General features: G+C 37.9%; 1 long non-coding RNA gene across 1 annotated transcript; it reads left to right on the top strand.

Annotated features, from left to right (window-relative positions):
* The first annotated feature begins 5059 nt into the window (after positions 1-5059).
* Positions 5060-24278, top strand: LOC124381559. Its single transcript, XR_006924868.1, has 2 exons — positions 5060-5255; positions 24067-24278. It is a non-coding gene; the product is annotated as an uncharacterized LOC124381559 (long non-coding RNA).
* Positions 24279-24544: the final 266 nt, after the last annotated feature.

Below are 24544 nucleotides of genomic sequence, written 5' to 3'. Positions count from 1 at the left end.
AAACAAATATAAATTCTATGCATTACTATGCAAACGCATGCACAGATGTGTATATATACAGGCATGAATCAAAAAAGTTAATCTTTCAATCCATCTGACTTTCTACTTATATCATTCTGCCATCTATCTTTTCAAAGTAACTGTTGGTCTTTCTTTGTCTTTTGACTATTCAAACTAACCCCAAGCATATAAAACCTTTTCATACCTTCAGGCCTTCGTCGAGCAAACGTTCAAGTTTGTCATGACAAACTTTTCCTTTTTATTTTATGAATTTTGAACATGACTAATAGTGTCAATCTAGCTTACAGTTTAGTGAAGAACAATGAAGACCAGATTAACTAAATGGAAACACATATGGATTTCGACCCAAACAGTATAACATATGTACAGTATCATAATTCTGCAACCTAATATAATTACAGTAAATTAACAAATTTGTGGACATCTGAACATATGTTCATATGTGATTTTTGAACATCCCATTCCACATATAGTCCCCAATAGCTGCTATAAAAGATGGCACACTTCTGATAATATACCCACCAAAAGTGTTAACAAAATTATATCCTGATGAAAGTGAGGTGAGGAGGTCTGGGGTGCAGTCAGCATTTCAATTCATCCCAGAGGTGTACAATTGGTTTGAGGTCAGAGCCCCTAAGATCTTCCACTCAAACTTATTGCTTTGTGCACAGTGGCAATGACATGGAACAGGTTCAGGTCTCTTAGTTCAAGTGAAGGGAAAAAATTTATATAGAGACACATATAGAGCCTCATCACAGACGACTCTCTGTCTAGCTTTCATGGTCACCAATCTTGTTCTTGGTTAACGCTGTATCTTGTCTGTGCTTCGGTTTTGATTTCCTCTTGTTCATGCTTCCTGTTATTTTGTCTTTGTTTCGGATATTTATACCGTAATTAAAAACATCTGCCCTTGCATTGCCGATCCTCGTTTTGCATGACAGTTAACAAGAGAGTTTGGAGAAGACTCACAAGACTGACACATTCAAGTGGACAGGAAGGCTATAGGTAACACATATAGCCAGTTTTTATACCCATAGTAAGCAAAAAAAAACATGTCAGAATGTACAACATGTAAAAGAGCAAGAGTTACAATGGGCACTGGCTCAACAAACAACCAGTTATATTAAATTTTTTTAACTTAACGTTCGGGGGTTTAGGCCCCTGTATCGCCAAACTGCCACTGTTGGGTCCTTAAGCAAAGCCCTTATCCCTCTCTGGTCCTCGTCCGTCCGTCCTTTCTTTCTTTCTTTGATCCATCGAATGAAAATACCAATTCTTAATATTAAAATATCCAGCAACTGCATCCATGCGTATCCATAGCATGGAACCTTACAACCGCCAACCGTATTAAAATAAATGTACCAGTACAGTGAAACCTGGGGAAAAAAATGGAAAGCTCTGCAATTCATCTACCTTCCCTTATTCAACAGCCTGTACTTATTTCTATTTACAGTGAAATGTATGCAGGAGTCGGAAAGAAAGCAGTGGGTGAACGTACCTTTAAAAAGAAAAATAGGCCGACGTTTGGGTACAAAGAGAGACATTGTGCAACAAGGAGAGACAAAGCTAGTTGAGCTGTCAAATGCAAAGTGGTATTTAAGGTTTTTTTTTTTTTTTTTTTTTTAGATTTAACCGAACATAATCTCCTGTGTGCTCCTGACACCTGTGTAGGTTGGATACAGCAGCGCTGGCACACTATAGTTATCACAGAGCAGAAAAAAAAATGGCTTACATGTTCGGCAAATGAATTTGTATCACACTTTCTTGAACTTAAACAGAAGTCTGGATGTCATCCGTAACAATAGTTTCTATGGTAGGTAAAGAAACTTTTCTAGACATATTTCGAAACGATACGTAAACGCTGCGAAAAAGGGAAGAGGAGCAGGCAGGAGAGAACTAGTGATTGTTGTGCATAAACTATTAGTCCGTTCTGAATGAGTCTTTAATGTGACTCAGAAGAACAAGTCGTCTCATAGAGTGATTTGTTCATTTTTTTCTGGACGCATATAAAATTACGCACAAAATCTTCATAGGTTCTGTACAGGGAATAGAACTGAGTAGTTTCTACGCAGATTGAGAACTAACATGAGCACTGGAATGTAAGATTATGAGTAATGTTCTTTCTACAGTCTTTTACAGTCATTTGTGATTATAAAACTAGGAGTACTGAGCAAATTATAAAATAGCTCAACATTTGCGATCATCATAGATACAACACCAGCTTCTCCATGCCAGAGCCCTAAAACACTCAAGGAGGTCCAGTGTCCAAACTCCACATGAAGTGGGATCCAATTGGCACTGGTACGTCTCTAGATAGTTGGGGATGTTTGCGGAGTCGGCATCTACTTCTTTAAAGGTCCACAATCTTCATAAGGTTGGGATGTGACTGGGGCTGGAGCAACCTCAGGATGCCTCAGGATGGGTAGAGAAAGAGAAGCAGTGGAGAGGATTTAGTGTAGCTGCTGTTCATGATATTAACAGCACAAGTTGATAATGTGCATTTGATCAGATGTACTGGAGCACAAAGTTATAATGTGATGTGTGTTATGTGTAGGCTTTGCTAAAAAGATAAGTTTGTAATCTGCACTTAAACTGGGAGAGTGTGTCTGAGCCACGAATACTGTCGGGAAGACTATTCCAAAGTTTAGGAGCTACATGTGAGAATGCTCTACCACCTTTAGTGGACTTTGCTATTCTAGGAACTACTAGAAGTCTGGAGTTTTAAGATCTCAGGTAGCGTGACGGATTGCAGCGTGTTAGAACACCGGATAGATGATTGGGAGCTAAACCATTTAGTGTTTTGTAGATAAGCAGCGGTATTTTGTAGTCGATTCGAAACTTAACAGGTAGCCAGTGTAGGGATGATAAGATTGGGGATATATGGTCATATGTTCTTGGCCTTGTGAGAACTCTGGCTGCTGCATTCTGGACTAACTGAAGCTTGTAATTTTATTTATTAATTACAACCGCAGACTAAATGTGGATTGTGATTTTCAAAATACACATATGAATCTTATGTTTAGGTGTCTTTAAGCATTTGTATACAATAGAGGTGTCTTTAAGCATTATATAAAATATTTTGTATGTAAAACATAAAGACGCTCTGTAAGTGTTAAAGAGTAAACCTTCTGCTGGAGTGTTAGCTATCATGAAATATCCTGCCCAGTTACTGAAAATAAATCATATTGAACTGCTCTGGATGAACTGGATCACAAGGTCAGAAAGAAATCTCCAACTAGTGAAGATCATCTTCAGCAAGTTCTACAGAGGCATGGCAAAGTATTTCAGCTGAATGTTTAAAGAAACTAACTGTCCGTATGCCAACAATGTGTAAAGGAGTGTTAGACATGCTAAGGGAGGATTTTTTAATGAAAAATAAATGAGAAAATCTGTAAATGTATATATTTGTTTGGTCAAAGTAAATCTTCATACCATTTAATGACCTAGTTTGTCTCAAGTAAACAAAGGAACATGTATGTGTCTCAAAAACACAGACATTGGGGTATGTTTGAGATCTTTATATTTTCAATTAAAATGTAGGTTTTAAAGGATACCCAGTCCAGCTCATTGTTAAATTTTGTGTGCTTGTGGTATGAAATGTTATTTTCTCCCACCGATGTTGTGTGTATCTGTAGGGCATACAAGCTTCTGCAGTTCATATTCACCAATTAGTGTAGTACAGGTCAGCCCTGCAACACCACACAGACCTCCTACACAAAGGCTTGCATACACACACAAACACACACACACACACACACACACCAAAAAAAATCATCAGTTAACCTTTACTTTAACTGTTATCTTTCTGTAGTGAGGGAACTGTTATCTTTCTGTAATGAGGGAAGTGGTTGCATTTCCTGCCAAAATTCATATGCATTTGTATTTATGGATGAAAATGTTTTACTCTTATGGTTTCGTTATCTCAAACAGTAATTAAAAAAATACTAACACTAATCACAAGCAATGCAACGATGTAAGGTTGTTGTAGCTTTCCAAAAAAACACCACCAAACTTTTAGGATTTTGTGGGTAAATAGTTCTAAACAGAAATCCACGGAAACGGTAACAAAATGTTTGTGGTATTTAATAAACCATGAAATGTATAGAACAGAGCATCTAACTATTCTCTATTTAATAGCACATTGTCTAATTGCAGTGGTGGACAGTAACAAAGTAATTGGTTACTCTACTTAAGTAGCCTTTTCAAGCGCATGTCCTTTACTGGAGTATTTCCATTTGGGGAGACTTTAACTTCACTAAATTTTACAGTCAAATATCGTGCTTTTTACTTAGCTACATTTTGCAAAATCAGTATTTCTTTTCATTTATGAGTGGATAAAAACTTAACTGGTAAAACACACAGCAATCTACCAATCAGGGTAAGCAAAAAAAAAAAAAAGATTTAAAAAGTCTCAGAGGGGGAAGTATGTTAAGATATCTTTGATAAATTTAGCTTAGAACAACTTTACTCAGCATTCAAACAGATTTTGCCAATATCATCTAGCATTATTTATAAAGGTTTAATATGTGGTATCTATTTTGGTGGAAGCACAAACATACAGTTCAGCGTCGGTTCAACAGCAAGCAGAATATTTAGAAAGAAACGTCTGATTCTTGCCCATGGCCTTATTTGTGCATTAAGCATTTGTAATTAAGTTGAAAAGAAGGTTTTGGGCTCATGATAATTGTAATAGATATCAATCAGTGTTTGACTCATTATTATAATTCTATTAATAGATCTGTGTGCTGAGAGTAACATTAAAGTCTTTTCACATAAACTGAAATGATAAGGCAAAGAGTCTTGTGACAAAAATTATAATAGGAACATTATAGCTGTAAGAAATCGGACTACTTTGGATACTTAAGGACATCTGAAGGCAAATACTTTTGTACTTTTACTCAAGAAAGTTTTAAAGGGAGCACTTTTACTTTTAGTGGAGCCATATTTTACAGAGCGGATCTCACATTTACTTAAGTACATGGTTTGTATACTTCTTCCACCACAGTCTAAATTTGTTGCAGAGGGGGCATGGTCAAAGAGGGAGCTGGAGGAAACGAGTGGTATGGATCACACACCTGAGGGTAGTTTTACTAATGAGTGTTCTCTGTGGCAGTGAGAAGCAAAGATGAAAATACAAAGGGATCGAAGCCAAGAGAGAGAGTGAGAGAGAAAGAGATGGAAATACAAAGCAGTGTGTATGACTGTGTGTCTATGTGCTTAAAACACTGAGAAATGTAAGTACAAAACCCGGCCTGAGACTATAACAAATGATCAGTGATAGTATTCGGAGTTCTCCATCTCAATTACTGCACACTTTATAAGTTGTTTATTCATTTAATACCACAGCAATTGCCCATATCTGCTGGATTCTTATTTATTATCCTGCAATATAATGTTTATCCATTTATCCGTCAGCCTCTGTTTTTACTCTCTTGATGCTAATAAGTGCAAAAAGTGCATAAAAACAAATGGACACAGAGCATAACCTAAAGCTTTAATATGTAAGTCATAAAAATATGTAAGGGATGATCCACAGATATGAAAACAGAGAATGAAATGGCAAGTGAACTAGCATAGCATATATATATATATGTGTGTGTGTATATGTGTATATGTACACAAGGGATTATTTCGAGACTAGCTCTGTTTACAAAAAAAGTACTGTATATACCTTTATTTACGTATCTATGTTTACACAATATTCCTGCCACTTTTGGAATGTGTCTTGGAAGTCTTCTTTTTGAAGCTCCCCGTGCTCCCTGTGACTGTGATCTGTTGGTGTGTTACTAAACTAGTCTGGAACCTTTTTGATACCACTGCGTGCGTGCGTGTGTGTGCGTGTGTGTCTGTGTGTGTGTATTCATTAAATTTTGCCATGCTAACAGGTAAAGACATGCCACTCTGCATGTTACTTTGTTAAGGGTCAAACTACACAATGTGAAATGAAATGAGGAAACAATTTTGCAAGTATAAAGAGAGAGAGAGAAAGAGAGAGAGAAATGACTTATGCACAATTGAAGTCCTCATTAGGCTATAGTCAGCTTCTCCTGTTTGTCCTCAGATGACCCTAAGAGAGCTGGAAAAGGATGAGATTCCACAATGTGACTCACAGCACAGCAAGGATTGACCACACAGTAATGTACAGGCAGGCAAGACTATAATAAGTTGATTTTTGTTTTGGATCATGCAGAAAAATGCTTTTTTTCTTCTTCTTCTTCTTTCGGCTGCTAGCATTAGGAGTCGCCACAGCAGATCATCCGTCTCCATACCACCCTGTCCTCTACATCTGCCTCTTTCATACCAACTACCTGCATGTCTTCCCTCACCACATCCATGAACCTCCTCCTTGGCCTTCCTCTTTTCATTCTACCTTGTGGCTCCATCCTCAGCATTCTTCTACCAATATAATTCATGTCCCTCCTTTGCACATGTCCAAACCATCTCAATCTCGCCTCCCTCAACTTGTTTCTAAACTCATTTCTAATCTTGTCCATCCTCGTCACTCCCAACGAAAACCTTAACATCTTCAGCTCTGCTACCTCCAGCTCCATCTCCTGTCTTTTACTCAATGCCACTGTCTCTAATCCATACAACATCTCAGGTCTCACCACAGTCCTATAAACTTTCCCTTTCATTCTTGCAGATACCCTACTATCACAAATCACTCCTGTCACTCTTCTCCACCCTCTCCACCCTGCCTGCACTCTTTTCTTTACTTCTCTAACACACTCTCCATTACTTTGCACTGTTGACCCCAGGTACCTGCACTCCTCCACCTTTTCCACCTCTTCTCCCTGCAACCGCACCACTCCACTGCCTCCTCCCTCTCATTCACACACATGTACTCTGTCTTACTCCTACTGACTCTCATTCCCCTCCTCTCCAGGCTCTTCTCAACCTGCTCCCTACTCTCACCACAAATCACAATATCATCTGCAAACATCATAGTCCAGGGAGACTCCTGTCTGACCTCGTCCATCAACCTGTCCATCACCACTGCAAACAGGAAATGCCTCAGGGCCGATCCTTGATGCAGTCCAACCTTCACCCTGAACCAGTCATGCAGAAAAATGCTTTCAGCATCTTAAAATAGAAAGGAGATACATTTAATTTAAATAGGTATAAGAATAAAGAGTAGAAATAATTAAAAAAAAACTAGAAAAATAAGAGTGAAATAGAAATGCAATAAAATAACCAATATATATATATATTTTTACAATAAAAAAAAAAAAAAAATAATCACTTGCACCTATGCACAAACTCAGCTCCATGACGATATGTTTACCATGGGTTCGAGAGAAAGATCTTCAGTAACCTGCTTTATAGCTTCAACCTCATCCCTACAGAACATCTTTGGCATTAACTAGAATGCTGACTGCACTCCAAGCCTTCTCACCCTGACTTTACTAACGTTCTTGTTTTAGAAAAGAGCACAAATCTCCACAAGCACACTCCAAACTTAAGTGGAACATCTACCCAGAAGGGTGGAGGTTATTAGAAATACAAATGAGGACAAATGGTGCATATTGTGTATATACATTTCACCAGCACTCAAAGTCTCACATTTGCCATTCATGGTTGTTGTTATTGTTCATTTTCATTATGTTCATGCTAAGGTTACAGTTTATTAAAATGGTCCCCACATCTCCTCGTATTACCATTATCAATAATGTCAATGGCACAAAAAGGTTGCTTTACATATTTAGCACATTCAAACACCAGAGAAAGAGGATTAAACCTGCACAGCATGAGAGGAGATCATTCACAACTTCACACAGACAGCAACCCGAACACGCGATCAAACAAGGACCCTGTTGGATATCTATGACATATTTATTGCACAACATTGCTTGACCGATTTGCATAATATGACGTGTCTCTGTGCTCAAGTGCCATGACACATCATCCTTCTGTGTCAAGTAGAGCAGAACCAGAGAGGCACTATAAAGAAGAAACAGCAAGAATTTTTTTTTCTCCATTATGTTTTAACAGTTTAAATGATTTATCATTTGGATTTGGACAGTATTAAAATTGCAAAGCAATTCTTCTTGATATAGGTTGTCTCACAAGGTACAACATCACCATGTCTCTCTGATTATGAATCAAGGGTCATGGCCCTTAACTTTATCCGAATGGGGTTCTGTTTCCTTGTCAGGTTATTTTAAATTTTTTACTTTAATATTTAAGATTAAAATAAAAGATGATCTGCACTTGCATCCACCACATATGTAAACAGCATAAACAATTTCATTCACACCCTTATTTACACCTATAGGTAATTAAGAGTATTTGAACCATCTGTTTTTGAAAGGTTGGGGGAAACCAGAGAACCCCATGGAAACCCACCTGGGCAGTAATGCCAGAATGATATAAAATTGGTCACCCTGGATCTGTGATGCTCCACCATGGTGCCCTTTTTTATGATTATCATAATTATTAAAGAGAACAGAGGAAAAAATCTGTCCTGACGATTCTTATATACAGTGATGGGTTTTATTTTTATAGTGAAAAGAAGGTTTTTAAAAGGGGAATCTAACAAGCTAAACATCCAACAAGCAATTTCTTTTCCACTTCTGGAGAGCTTGCAGCTTTTCCTTCGATTTCTTTTGTCAAGCCGTTATTAGTCTAATATATATATATACCAGTGGCAGGCCATGCATTTGGTACCTGGGCCTTCAGTGGGGACTCACCCGACTTAATCCACCTCTTAATACCACCACTATCACGTTGTGATTATAGAAACCATCAATACAATACAAAAATTTCACATATGGAGGGTAAATACCATTTTACTAAAGCAAGAAACCCATTTAACAGACAGCTCCAAACCTCTACACTACAACCGCAAATGTGCCACCTACATTATCTGGAGCAGTTCAGAATCAATATTTGTCTAATAATATGACAAAAACATGAAAAATGTCAGTAAAATCCAAACTACTCACCAGAGATGCATACACATAATTTGCACCACTCCTCAGAGGCGGTAAGCCAATGGTGCCGCTCTTTTACACTGGTCTAGAAGTGGCGAACAAACCCTTTCCCGGGATGAGAAAAGCTAGCTAGCTTCAGTTTCCTCTGTAGGCATAAAAAAAGTCTAACTCAGATTTATTAATGTGTGCAGAGCGCTACACATGTATTCTGGCAAATCGAACTTGGCTGTAACAGTTTCCCTCTTGAAATTGCTAATAGAGACTAAAGTAAAAAAAAAAGCCAGCAGGACAGACTTTGCAGGCCCTGGGCAGATTAGATTGACATGGCAGCACAAATAGGCTGAAATCTGATTTGACAAAAAATTTAACATACACGTACTGGAAGCAGTGCAGCCAAAAGAAACGCTATGAAATAAAGAGAATAAAAACTGTTGGAAATAAATTAATAAAATTTAATAGAACAAATATTAGAATTTATGTTGTAAATGTAGGTCAGTTCTTCTGCCCGCCACTGATAAATACCATTCATTACAAGAGTGAGCTTTCCACTTGACACTTTGCTCCAAATTACTTTTAATTCGTCTCATTTACTAAATATAAATCTGAGAAACAGAGCTGCATCAAACGACTCTGTTAGCACTTCATTACACTGCCATGCACACATTCTCCTGTCTAAAATATTTTAATGTATTTATTTATTAATAAGTGGAAATGTGTCTGACCATTATACTAATGTAAGTGATCCATCGACAACAAAAATTTCAATAATTTGTTTACAGTTCTATTGAATAAACAAAAGTAAAACCCAAGTGATTTCATTCAGCTCTCCCTTTGTCACTAGCTCTATTGGCACTTACCTTCGATCCTTGGCTCCCTCCATAAAGCCCTGTGTAAGGAATTTGGGAGTAATATGTTATAGCAACATTACTTTAGACACAGATTACCTCAGTCATTAAAAACATTATTATTTCATCTGTGATTACATTCCAAAGTGAAGCCTTTTCTATCCTTTTCAGATCTTCAAAAAGGCATCCATTTATTAGCTCCAGGTTAGACTGCTGTAATGCATTGTACATTGGTCTTCCACAATAATCCCTGAACAGGTTTCAATTGGTACAAAATGCTGCTGATTATCTGTTCACTAATACAAGTAGGCCAGAATATATAAACCCGGATTTCACGTCTCTGCACCTGCATCCAGTTAGTTTCAGAATTAATTTTAAAGTTGTTTGTGTATAAGGATTAAAATAATTAAACTTCCAAATACCTTGTTGACTTATTACAGCTCCATTCCTCATCATGCTCCCGAAGATCCTCCCATCAGCTTCTTTCACGTGTACCAAAGACTAAGTACAAAAACAGGCATAATATTATGACCAGCTGCCTAATATTGTGTTGCTCCCCCTTTTGACGCCAAAACAGTTGTGACCCATCGAGCATTACAGCATGAACTTCTTGAGCAGTTTGAGCTACAGGAGCTCGTCTGTTGAATCGGACCACATGGACCAGCCTTCGCTCCCCATGTGCATCAGCATCATTTAGAACAAACCCAAAAAAATTTATTAATAATGACCTTGTCTTCCAGTTTTCAGGTCTCCAAATTCTTGTTTTTCTGTGACAGAAGTAGAAGTAGTATGAGGTCTTTCTGCTGTTGTAACCCATTTGCCTAAAGGTTTAACTTGTTTTCCATTTGGAGATGCTTGTCTGCATACCATGATTGTAAAGAGTGCTTATTTCAGTAACCTTTTTCACATACCAGTCTGGCCATTTTTAAACCAGTCTCTAAATTACTTGTCCTGTGTCATCAATCAAGCATTTTTTTCAGAGCAGCTGGATGTTTTTTTCCCCATAACATTCTGTCTTAACTTTAGATACTGTTGTGTGTGAAAATCCCAGGAGTTTAGCAGCTTTTGAAATACTCAAATCCAACCTGTCTGGCCATTGTCAATCTATATACTAAAGAAATTATTGGCTGACTGGATGATTGCATTAATGAGCAGGTGTAGAGTGCTCATATATATTTTATATTATTGACATTTTCTACATGAAAATCAATAGAAAGGAAACAGGCCTATGAGCCATTCCACCAGTGTATAGGGAGATTATGGATAGTGCTAAGTAATGGCAGCTTTAAGGCAGCCATTGGTGTTTGTTTCCAATCTGTTTATTATTTTTATGCTGGCTTAGCACCATGAGCCATGCGCATTGATCGGAAGAAGAAGCCAGTGATAAAATCAAAAGAGGTGTGGCTATAATCGAGTGAGGAGAAAAAAAGAAAGTACTCATAACAAAGCTGTCAACTATGTTAAAATTCCAGCAAGTCATCCAGCTATGTTTTTCCCCCAAGGATTTATGTCTATCCAGCTCCTGTCTGTGTTGTGTGTGTTTGACTTGAGGCGGTTGTGTTAGTAAGCACCTTAGTCTTCACAGACCATTGAGACAACTTGTTTCAAAGGATTTCATGGATAGTGATAATATTATTCAATATCTATCAAGAAACTGAAGGAAAAAACCTCTCAACAATGAAACTATCAGTTATTTCCCATCCACCTCAGAAGTGCCACCCCCACACACACACACACACACACACACACACACACATATATATTCATTCTGAGTAAACTCTAACTTTTTGTATATGAAAAATCCTGGAAGATCAGAAGTTTCCCGAACTATGAACATGATGTGAACATGATCTACACATTGTCCTTTATCTGCATCTACAAATATGCACTTGTTCCTCTGGTCACAATACATCTCTCTCTCTCACGCTCAGTCTTTATCTTTCTTATACAACATTCTTCTGTGTGCCTGACAATCCTAGTGAAGAAGACATGGATGACAGGGGACAGATTGCCTTCTGCAGCCGACCATGAAATCCCTTTCTGCCGTTCACCCCACCATGGAACCTCAAAGAGATTCTGAACCCCCTGGGTCCTCCAGCACACAACATCCAATTAGAAAAGAAGGCTTTGCTATGCTTTATACAATTTTTCTTTCTTGGCCCTTGTCTTGACTTGCTTTAAGCCCTGTGTTTTGGGAGCAGCAGAGCAAACAGTAATATCTTTTTCTGGTTTAGAAGAAAGGACCAAAGGCTGGTAAACAAGGCTCTCTAACAAAAACACAATTGTCTCATTTCTATGATGTTCAACTAATATCTATATCACAATATACTCAGGCATGTGCCACTGAAAGGTTCTGTACTGTAAACAGCCTGAACATGAAATATAAATTTTTTACTCCACATGTTGCCACAATTACTTGCAGCATTAAAATTTCCCATCATTGAAACTAAGAAGCCCAAACCTGTTTCAGCATGACAAGAAGAATTTAAATTTTCTGCTTAGAACCCTGACCTCAACTCTAGGGAACACCTCTGGGATGAACTAGAGCTCTGACTGAACCCCAGACTAAACCCTCAGTGCACGATCTCAGGCACTATTGCACTCCTATACCAACAAAGATGCAGGTTTTTGAACTAAGTGTTGTTGGTATGCAGGCCGGATGGTCCCTCTCCTCTTTAGTCTGGAGGACACAGCATGGATTTAAAAAACAATTGCAAATTTTCATTCATCTGAGTACAGAACTGCATATCATTGTATGCAGTGATTTAAAAAAAGAATCATACCTGTTTTTAATGCAGTGCCACTTGAGGGCCCAAAGATCTCAAGCATCCAATATCGATTTTCACCACTGTCCCTTGCACACAGAAGTTTTCTTCAGATTCTCTCAATCTTTTTTTGATATTACATAATGTTGATAATGAGATATTTAAAGATATTTAAAATTCTTAGTAATTTCATGTTGAGGAACATTTATTCTAAAATTGTTTCACAATTTGTAGATGCAGTTTTTCACAGATTGGTGAAGCTCTGTCTCTCTACGATACTTAAGATATTTTTTCTTCATGTTCCTGACCTGTTGCTAATTAAGCTAATTAGTTACAAAATGTTCTTTTCTACTTAAAAAACTTTCTTTTCAAGTAACACCTACTTTTTCAGCCTGTTGTTCCCCCTTTCCAAATTTTCCCGATATGTTGCGACTATCAAATTCAAAAGTTTTTTATTTTTTCCAAATTTAAACTTAAAATTAGATTTTTTTTTTTTTTTTTTTTTTTAATGAGATAACTGACTTGTGAGAAGTTATTACATTCCATTTTTATTTAAATGTTACACAGCGTTCCAGCTTTTTGGAATTAGGGCTGCAGTTGGAACTGTTCAGAGATGGTTTGATTTATATGTGGTGCCTAACATAAGAACTGCAGGCCACAAAAAGAGGCTTAAGTACTAAAGGAGTGGGACCATGTACCACTTCAGTGTCATCTCTAAGGGAGAAAATTGTGGCTAATTTTCATGAGAGTTCCTGGCAAAGGATTTATCTCTGGTAATGGCAACTCCAGAAATGATGGAAGAGGCAGAACCTACAGTATACATTTACTGAGCCATGGCTTTTTCTGTTCACATATTGTTAATTACTTTGTGTTCTGTGCAAATTGGTCCTTTCCAGACTCCAGTGTAGACTTTCCTGTCCTATTTAGCTCCAGACTAATAATGCTGCTTCTACTTAAAGGATGGCATAATTAATGGGTGACAGTATTTATTCATGATGAAAGCCAGTGCTGGGAACTGCTTGTTACATTTACAATGACATTTATGGCATGCAGCAGAAGACCTTGTCCAGAGCGATGTTCATGAGCCAGAGTACTTTGAGTCTCAATCAATTAATAAATTTACACTGGTACGCTAGATCACAACTTAAGATAAATCAGTTTACAACTCTGTTGAGAGGATTATTAATATTATTTTATATAATAGCCAGGGACTCTGCAGTTCGGACATCTAGGGGAAGTTAGGGGAACTGAGAGAAGGTGGTACCAGTCGAGCAGTGCTAGAAGATCTCAGGCAACATGATGCAGTGCGAGGAGTAATGAGGTCTCTGAGGTAATCTTCCATCCAAGATTACTTGCGTGCTTGTGAGTTTCTGATCTGTATTATGTGATATATTGTTCATGCCTTGGATATTCACTGGTTTAAAGAAGAAGAAGAAAAAGAAGACAAAGAAGAAGAAGAAAAAGATTACCGGACTCCTGGTTATATGTTGTGTCTCTTCAACTCTTGTCACTGTGAAAAACCTCGGGGGCAGTCAGCATTCCAATTCATCCCAAAGGTTTAGTAAGGTTGATGTCAGAGCTCAATAGCAGGAGATCTTCCACTCCAACCCATGTAAAGCAGATCTTAATGGAGCTGACTTTGTGTAAAGAGCGAATTGATGGAACAGGTTTGCGACTCCTAGTTCAAGTAAAGGGAAAATTTTATTCTTCGACATCCATCAGTTTGGGGAAGAGCCATAAATGGCTGAAAAAGTCAGGTATCCCAATACTTTTGTCCATATAGTGTAGCTGGGGGAATTATGTTGTGCAATCATATTCATGATATTCATACTTTTTTCTTTGGCTCCTCTGAGTGGAGGTAGATGAATGGAGAAATTTTCTCCATGTTTATTTGCTCACTTCTACACCAGTGCAGTTTTGCCATGGTGCCAAAAAACATGTACAGTGTTCCAATTCATCTTAAAGGTGCTCAATAATATTGAGTTCAGAGCTCTATAGCAGGTAATTCAAGATCTTTCACTTTAACCAATGTAAATCATTTGTTCAAAGAGTTTGCTTTTTCACAGGAACATTGTCATGCTGCAACAGGTTTAGGTCTCCAAGTACAGGTGAAAGGAAAAATTAATGTTTATTGTGTATATTTATCTCTGTGGTTTTGGGAATATGCCTGGAAAAGTCAGGTGTCTCAATACTTTAGACCAAAAAGTGTACAACTTTTTCCCTTTAAAAATAAACTGCTATTGGACTTATTGTAGGCATGTGAAGGAAAAAGAATGACATATTAATAGGACATTAAAACATGTTTGAATATTATTACTTTATTATTAAATAACATTCTGCCCACATGATCAAAGTAAAAAATTAGGCAATGTTTTCTGATCGTCCAATGACAGATGCGGCTTAACGGTCAGAACAAAGAAGTCTCTAAACACTAACAGACCTGATTCCTAAATTCTGTATCTTATCCCTCAATCAATGAAGTCCAGGAACCTGTCTGAGGATTAAACCCTGCTCTGAGTGTTGGCCTGACATCAAAAAGTACAAACCGCACCACTGTGGATCTTAATTCTGCAAAGACGGTCAGCATTTTCAGCTTCTTTTACTTTTTATTTTATTGAATTCATGTGCTACAGATTTCTTATGTTGCACTCATTATTTTGCTATTGGCTTCCATTTGTTTCACTATTTATACTTTAGATCTTACACTTTATTCATTGTACAGATCTCTTTACTCCTTTGGATTGTATGACAATGCAAACTTAAATGTACTTAAATGGCCTGCTCAGGAATATATAGAAACCTGGACTGATTTGTTCATTTATTTATATATTTTATATACAATCAGAGACTCCTCACTAATAACAGTTACTGTCAGACTAAGACAAAAAGCTTGGCATAACATGGTAAAACAGACTCAGACTATCTCTAATACCCCTTACCCTCACTCAGTAGCATAAAATATTGAAAGAAATGCATGCTCTTTTTCCCATTTTTTTTGCTGTCCTAAAAGGGAAAAAACAACAGAAACTGTATCATCTTCCACATTGAAGAACACAGGAATCTCTAACCTGACCGTTTAATACTCCAGAATAAAAAGTCCAATCATAACCATATTATATAAAAGTAAAGAAGAGACATGTCACTGGTCATGTTATCAGACTTGGTTTTGTTTGTGTGTATGGGCAGACAGCATAGAAATATATCACATGGCTTTAGCACACAGGTCGGTCATGTTATGATTGTACTAAGTGTCCTCTTGAGCTTGATTGTGAAACAATTTCCAGTGTAAATGTAAAGAGCAGCATGCCCTACAGTACCTGTTAAGTTTGGAAATACCTAGTCATTTGATAAATTTTGAGAGACATATACGTACATGTCCTGTTTGTTTCTATTTAACAAATTAGGTCATTTAACAGCCTGAATATGTACTTTGCCCAAACAAATATATAAATGTACAGAATTTGCACTTTATTTTCCATTGAAAAATCTTTGTTTGGCATGAATAACACAAAAAAAAAAAATAATAAAATTGTTTCGCCAAAAACATTCAGCTGAAATACTTTGCTATGCCTCTTGTACAACTTGACAAAGTTGATCTCCACTAGTTGGAGTTTTCATGTGTTATCTATTTAATCTCAGAGCAGTTCAATAGGATTTAGGTACAGTGACTGGGCAGAATATTAAATGAGAGATTACACTCCAGCTGACTGTTTACTCTCTAAATAACACAGAGCTCAGATGTACGCTTCGGGTTATTGTCTTGTTTATGGTGAAGTCACTCCCAATGAGCCGCAGTCCAGGTGAAATTGCTTGGTGTTGAAGTATGGAATAGTAGCCATATTGGTTCAGTTTTCCTTTAACCTGGAATAAGTCTTCAATCTTCCCTGCTCCAAAACAACCCCAAGTGTCCACCTCCATGTTTGACTGTGGGGGTGAGACAGTCTGCTATCATCTCTCCTGTTATCTGTCTTAAAGAAGTTCTTCTGTTTGAATCAAAAATTTTACATTTGGACTTATCTGTCTATAGAACTTCCACTGTCCAATACTTGTGTGTTTTTGCCTTTTACATAGTTTGTCAGTTTTTTAAGTTGGAAACTTTGTCTCTTATGTGTTTTTAAAATACACATGCATGTTCCTTTCTTAAAATGCAACAAACACTGTAATTGAGAGCCCTATAGGTACATTTCACACTGTTCACGTAATGTAAAAAAAACAAAAACAAGCAGGACATAGTTAATGTTTGTGTGAGCAAAGTGGCACTGAACATTGAAAGATTTTCACTTGGCTAGAAAATGCGTCTGGAGATCGGGGGTGTGATTTCATTGACATAAAATAAAGTAAAACACTCTTTCTTTGTATTTAAGAAACTGCTAATCTTCGCATACAGTATAATGTAGAAACATCTTGTTGATGACAGAAATCAGAGGAGTGACCAGACTGATTCTGTCAGGATTTGGATCCTGTTTTTATCCACTAGAGGCCTCAATGTCCCCCTTTGCTGCTTTCCCTTAATTATAATTAGCATACATTGTTATTACTGCCATCTGTATCCAACTTTCCTGATAAAAATAAGCATACAATTATGTATACTCAGGGACAAACTTATAGTGAGAAACTGGTAGGGACAAATTCATGAATTTAACAGGAGCATCTTAGAGATGCAGAATGTCTGAAATAAAGATGCTCAGAGGCTAAAAACTGCAAAAAACTGCATCTACAAATTGCGGAACAATTTCAGAATAATGTTCCTCAACATAGAATTGCGAACTCTTTCACAACATCTATTACAACATCTACAGTACATAATATCATTAAAAGATATGGAGAAATATCTGTGCACACCGGGACAAGGGCAAAAATCTATTTTGGATGCTTATGATCTTCGGGCCTTTAGGTAGCACTTCATTAAAAACAGGCATGATGAGAAACCCCTCCAGAAACCATTGTCTATAAACACAGTCTGTCATGTCATCCACAACCACCCAGCTAGAACCAATCCTGTCTCTCTTTTTAACAAGGTGTTTCCACCCACAGATCTTTAGGTAGCATTTTGCAACCTTCAACCTTCAGTGCACTTATGTAACTATGAAATGTCTGGGTTTTTTGCTCGAATTGTTTAATGGTTTATATGTTTCACTAGAGTTTTGTGAAGATTTGTGCTCATTTTTTATATATAACGCATGTAATTATGCATCTTTATGTAGTTGGCTTTGTGCACAGGGGCATTGTCATGCTGGAACAGGTTTGGATCTCCTAGTTCTCCTGAGGGGAAACTGTCTTGCTAGCACATCCAAAGACATCTTATACAATTGTGTGTCTTCAACTTTGTGCTAACAGTTTGGGAAAGCACCAAATACGGCTGGAAAAGTCAGGTCCCAATACTTTATTCCACAGGATATTGTGTATAATCAAGAAAGTGATGACTCCTTAGCACTTTCAGTGTACAACAGATTTTTGACTGTAGATACTTTGTAGACATGTATAGATGTGAGTTGAGAGATTTAAAAAACATTTGCAGGACCACTGAACGTTTGGTTTACTCCTAAAAAAAACAACTCGTGTCAGTTATTTTATATTGTGGATCGGCAGCAGCGCATGATTGGACATTGGCTAATTAATATTTGTGCACACAGCAACAAGATACAACTTTTGATGTATTGCCTAAGAGTGTGAACATTTGAATATTTAACAGGACCGCCCTCATTGAGAGGCAACTCCATGTTTCGCTGTCGTCGTTGTTAATAAGCTGTCTGAACGCCTACCCGGCGGTTAGCTAGCTGCAGGAAATAATGCAACATCCCATTAATTTGCTTGCTCAGTCCTCATTAAAGAGAACAGGCATACAGATGGGAGAAAGCCAGCGAAAAAAGGTCCAGTGCCACATTTTCATTAGTTCCTGAGGGCAGTGATGAGAAATACATCGTGTGCAGTTTATTGAGTCGTGCTGAATTGTTTATGTCCGGTTTCTTATTAACAGTGGTGAAAAACTTTATCAGCACTTTCTTATTTTTGGATTGAAAAATGATTAGGACAAGAAATCAAACTTTTAGTCGAGATTCACTGGAATTGTCTATTCTGATTGGTCAGAAGGGTTTTTAAAATTTGCATAGAACGTTTCTTATGTTTATATTTACATTGACATTAACATTTGTTTTTATATAATACAAGTAATTGATTTGAATTCCCAATTTTTTTGTTACACATTAAGACACACACACACACACACACACACACACATTGTGATGTGCAGTGACAGAAAAAAAGAAATCTGCTTTCACTTGCATATACACTACATAGGCAAAAGTTTGTGGACGGTTCGTATGTGATTTCTAATCATCCCATTCTACGTAGGGGTAGAAAAGTCTGGTGTCCCAATACTTTTGTCCTTATACAAAAAAATGGAAAGCAAAAAAATGTAAAATAGTACCACACTGCTGACTTGTGGATCAAACCAGTAATGCATTTCTTTCCCATGAAAAGTGTCGCAAGGCAATGAATTTGGTTTATAGAATGATTATCCACTTACAGACACGTTCAGATCAAAAATCAACAATTAAAATTAACTACTGATCGACTGTAATTGATATAAACAGTCTACTACAATGGCTTAGGACTGCAATTGCTTGAACAATTATGCATTTAAAGACCCATCACTGAACACTAAACCTCAACAATAATGCAACTAATTAATAGGCATTCAGGGCTACCCAGATGAGGATGAGTTCCCTTTTACATCTGGTTCCTCTGTGTGTGTATGTATGTATATATATATATATATATATATATATATATATATATATATATATATATATATATATATAAATAATGAGAAGAACTTTAATGTTATTTAGTGTTTTCACCTGAACAAAACATCATTAGATAGATAGATAGATAGATAGATAGATAGATAGATAGATAGATAGATAGATAGATATAAAAATAACTACTTCCAATATTATTGGATCCTACAAGAAGTCAAAAACAAAGAAGGGGAAATTTCCATGTCCAAGGTATGAAAACTTCCAATTCTCAGAACGTCTCTTTTTAAGTAGTCTACAATTTAAAAGTGACAATTATTTAAGTTATATTTGTATACAAATCGTACTTATTCGATAACAATGCTCCCTGTTTTATCACTGTGTCAATGTAATTGCAGTAAGGTGTGAATTATTTCCCCAGCAGGGGGCGTCAAACTCCTCCTCGTTTCCATCGCAATGCAGCACCTAAACACATTCATGATACTTTACATACGGAAACCCAATCGTGTTCTGCTTTATCTTATAACAGATTAGCAGCGATAAATCAGAGAGCAAGTATGTGAAAAGCATGACCACAAAATAGAGTGAATTGTTCTCTCACCTTTTTCCTTTTTTTTGACAATCAGACAAAAATGCAGCTGGACCAGTCAGCATGAAAGAGACATTCCAATACCTGTGAGTGTTACCAAGAGCTGACACTGGAGACTGAAATCTTAAAGAATGATTAGAACGCCGCTTTTGAATCTGTTTCTAAGTTTCTGGCTTTATTACAAGAGGCACATTAACATTATCCTGTAATTTATCTTCTAGCCTCGACTATGGCTCTGCTCATTAATCAACACCTTCTGATCAATCAGAATTGAGAACTCTGCAGCACTGGGGTATGAGGAGATTCAAGTACGTGAGACCTACATATCGATTCACAAAGGAGGGCTGCTAGGAGAGAGAACATTGTGTAATGAGAGTGCGAGGAAGCACATAAAACACGATTGAAAGAGATGAAAATGAATTGCTGGAAGGTAAAATGACGAGGCATTACCCTGACCTACGGCCTGCATCCTCGACCTACGTTAAAAACGGCGGGCCGTTTATGAGTAAACAACCAAGGTGTTCGCTCATTAGTGCGTTTTAACCCGGGTGTTTATTTAAGACACAGCTTACAGGCAACGTTGATTCCATCAAGAAAGTCAAGAAGCTTTTATTGTCATTTTAACCATATATACAGTTGTGTTCAAAATTATTCAACCCCCACTGAAATTGATTGTTTTGGTCGGTTTGACATTGATTATGATCATTCAGTCATCCTGCTTACAATTAAATCAAAGAGGCACGTGTAGGTCAGACAAATATAACAACATTTATAATGAAATAAACACAAATGTCTTTTCTGAGCTCACATCATTATCAGTTTTATTCAACCCCCAAGTGACATTCAATCTTATAACTGTAAAAGGATGTTGTACTAAGTACTAACAGCTTTTAAACGTGAAGCATAGCTTGACACAAGTGTCTTGCAGCGATCTACGGGTATCTTCGCCCATTCATCATGGGCAAAAGCCTCCAGTTCAGTCACATTCTTAGGCTTGCGCACTGCAACTGCTTTCTTTAAGTCCCACCAGAGGTTCTCAATCGGATTTAAGTCTGGTGACTGCGATGGCCACTTCAAAATGTTCCAGCCTTTAATCTGCAACCATGCTCTAGTGGACTTGGAGGTATGCTTGGGATCATTGTCCTGTTGAAAGGTCCAACGTCTTCCAAGCCTCAGGTTTGTGACGGACTGCATCACATTGTCATCCAATATCTCCTGGTACTGAAGAGAATTCATGGTACCTTGCACACGCTGAAGCTTCCCAGTACCTGCAGAAGCAAAACAGCCCCAAAGCATGATTGACCCCCCGCCATGCTTCACAGTAGGCAAGGTGTTCTTTTCTTCATAGGCCTTGTTCTTCCTCCTCCAAACATAGCGTTGATCCATGGGCCCAAACAGTTCTAATTTTGTTTCATCAGTCCACAGAACACTATCCCAAAACTTCTGTGGTTTGTCCACATGACTTTTGGCATACTGCAGTCGACTCTTCTTATTCTTTGGGGACAGCAAGGGGGTGCGCCTGGGAGTTCTGGCATGGAGGCCTTCATTACGCAGGGTGCGCCGTGTCGTCTGAGCAGAAACTTCAGTACCCACATCTGACAAATCTTTTCTCAGTTCCTCAGCAGTCACACGGGACTTTTCTCCACTCTACGCTTCAGGTAGCGCACAGCAGTCGAAGTCAGCATCTTCTTTCTGCCACGACCAGGTAGCGTTTCAACAGTGCCCTTTGCCTTGAATTTGCGAATGATGCTTCCTATGGTGTCTCTTGGTATGTTTAACATCTTTGCAATCTTCTTATAGCCATTGCCCTTCCTGTGAAGAGTAATCACCTGTTCTCTTGTCTTCCTGGACCATTCTCTTGACCTCACCATGTTTGTAACCACACCAGTAAATGTCTAGAAGGAGCTGAGTATCACAGTCATTTTAAAGCTGCCTAATTGGTGCTTATTAGGCTTTATTGCTGCTCCCTGATATCCACAGGTGTTTTCAATACCTGATTGAAAACACTTCATTGAACCTCTGTTCTTCAGAGTGGTAGTCTTTAAGGGGTTGAATAATTATGTCAATGAAGAATTCACAAAAGAAACATTTACTACTGTATTACAAAACTAATTGATGTCATTTTAGTTGCATATGGTTCTTTAAGAAGTCCTTGTAGGATTTCATTCTGAATACAATTACAAATGTACACTAAATTCCCTAAAACCATTTACAGCATTGGGGGTTGAATAATTTTGAACACAACTGTAGCTGACGAAGTACACACTGAAATTAGTTTCTCCAGAACCCTGGTGCTACACAAAACAACGTAGAACATCATAACAGAACACAGAGCTAAGGACTAAAGTAAGTTGTCCTCACCACATAAATTGCATCGTGTGCAACTTGGTGCAAACAGTGCAAGACAAATCTCTCTGTGGCAGATTTCCTACATTGTACATATGGTTAATACTATCTTCTTCTCCTTCTTTTGGCTTCTCCCATTAGGGGTCGCCACAGCGGATCATCCGTCTCCATACCCCCCTGTCCTCTACATCTGCCTCTTTCAACCCAACTACCTGCATGTCTTCCCTCACATCCATAAACCTTCTCCTTGGTCTTCCTCTTTTCCTCCTTCCTGGTGGCTCCATCCTCAGCATTCTCCTACCGATATACCCCATGTCCCTCCTCTGCACATGTCCAAACCATCTCAATCGCTTCTCTCTCACTTTGTTCCCAAAACGTCCTACATGCGCTGTCCCTCTAATAAGCTTGTTTCTAATCCTGTCCATCGTCTTCACTCCCAACGAAAACCTCAACATCTTCAGCTCTGCTACCTCTAGCTCCACCTCCTTTCTTCTCAATGCCACTGTCTCTAAACCATACAACATCTCAGGTCTCACCACAGTCCTATAAACTGTCCATTTAACTCATGCAGATACTCTTCTATCACAAATCACTCCTGCTATCACTCTTCTCCACCCACTCCACCCTGCCTGCACTCTTTTCTTCACTTCTCTAACACACTCTCCATTACAATATGGTTAATAATATAAAATAATAATACTAAGTTATATGTTTTCTTCAACATTGCACAACATGCTTTTCTGCTTACCATGCTGGTAAAGAGTGGTTGTTGGACTCGACAATAGCTTTCAGTCCTCTTTAACGGGCTCTTCCCCCCTGCGGTACTGCTGCTCAGCGGATGTTTTTTGTTTTCCGCACCATTCCGTGCTAACTTCAGTGACAGCCGTGTGAAAACTCACAGCCATGACTGAATTACTCAAACCAACCCACAACCATGCACATTTTTGTATCGTTCTGGTCTGCATAATGTTATATATTGTGCTGCTGCCACATGACTGGCTGGTGTACAGGTTCTGCATATGATCAATCAGATGTTAAATAATAATGATCTCTAAATGTGTTCTGCAAGAGCACATCCTTGTCAGGGACATTTATTATAAAGAACGTTTAGCTTTCCTGCCATCTGGTTCATATTTTAGAGCTGTGGTCTGTTACTGCCAGATGGTTGAGTCCGGTTCCTTTCAAGGTTTCTTTCTCAGCCCACCTAAGAGTTTTTCCACCTTATCCAATGTACGATATATTTGGTTGCACTTTGTGGCGGGGACTTGCTTTGATCCTTAGCTCTGTGTTCTTGTAGCTCTATTTTGATTAATGTAGTGCACCAGGGTTCTAAAGAAACGTCATCTCGTACTGCGTCAGCTACTGTATATATGGTTAAAATGACAAGAAAAGCTTCTTGACTTGAATTTATCTGAAATGGTTTTATACTACCTGCATTATTTATCTTTCAGAACACATTTCAATAAGGAAGACCTCACATGTATAAGAAATCTGTATTTCATTTAGTGTCCGCTTCATTTCTTTATTCATTCTTATTTTTTAATTTCTTGCAGTCATCATTTTTTCTGCCCTCCACTCGAAACCCGGCGCTCATCCATGCACACGCTGCCGCATACATACATTATGTACTAAACAAGGTGGTATTAAAACTAGTTTGTAACAAGCCAACAGATGGCAGCACAAAGCTGCACACACAATTACAGGGAGCACCGACCTTCATAAGTCACTGTGCCAAGAATATTGTCCTTAAAACGATGAGTTTCTAGCAGGAAACAACCTAATCTCACCCGCACCCATTCTACTCGGCAGATTTGGCTCCTGCGGACTTCACCCTCCTCCTGAAGATAAAGATCCAGTTTAAATCGCAGAAGGCACCTGACACACTTAGAAAAGAAGACTTCCAGGACACATTCCAGAAGTGGCAGGAACGCTGGGAGCGCTGTATTACTATGCAATGGGGACTATTTTAAACGTGATGGTATAAAAACGTAGATAAATAAAAAACTTTCTTGTAAACAGAACTAGTCTCGAAACTTTTGATATCACCTTGTATAGTTTATACAGTACGATACTGTAAATTGTGCTGTTTTGCTATATTATGTACTGTAATTTGTTGAATTATTGACTACCCCAATACTGATCACCATTCTTTAAGACCCCTGGGTAGACTAGACCATGTTTTAGACTTACCATATTTTTAAGTTACAATGGGGGCAGCATAACCTCTGTACTATACATGTACATATTACATACTTTTCTATTACTCATTACATCTGCACTATTTTTA

The sequence above is a fragment of the Silurus meridionalis genome, chromosome 28 (assembly GCF_014805685.1).
Source record: "Silurus meridionalis isolate SWU-2019-XX chromosome 28, ASM1480568v1, whole genome shotgun sequence".
Classification (NCBI taxonomy): domain Eukaryota; kingdom Metazoa; phylum Chordata; class Actinopteri; order Siluriformes; family Siluridae; genus Silurus; species Silurus meridionalis.
The sequence above is the reverse complement of the archived record's forward strand: the minus strand, read 5'-3'. Positions and strand labels throughout refer to the sequence as shown.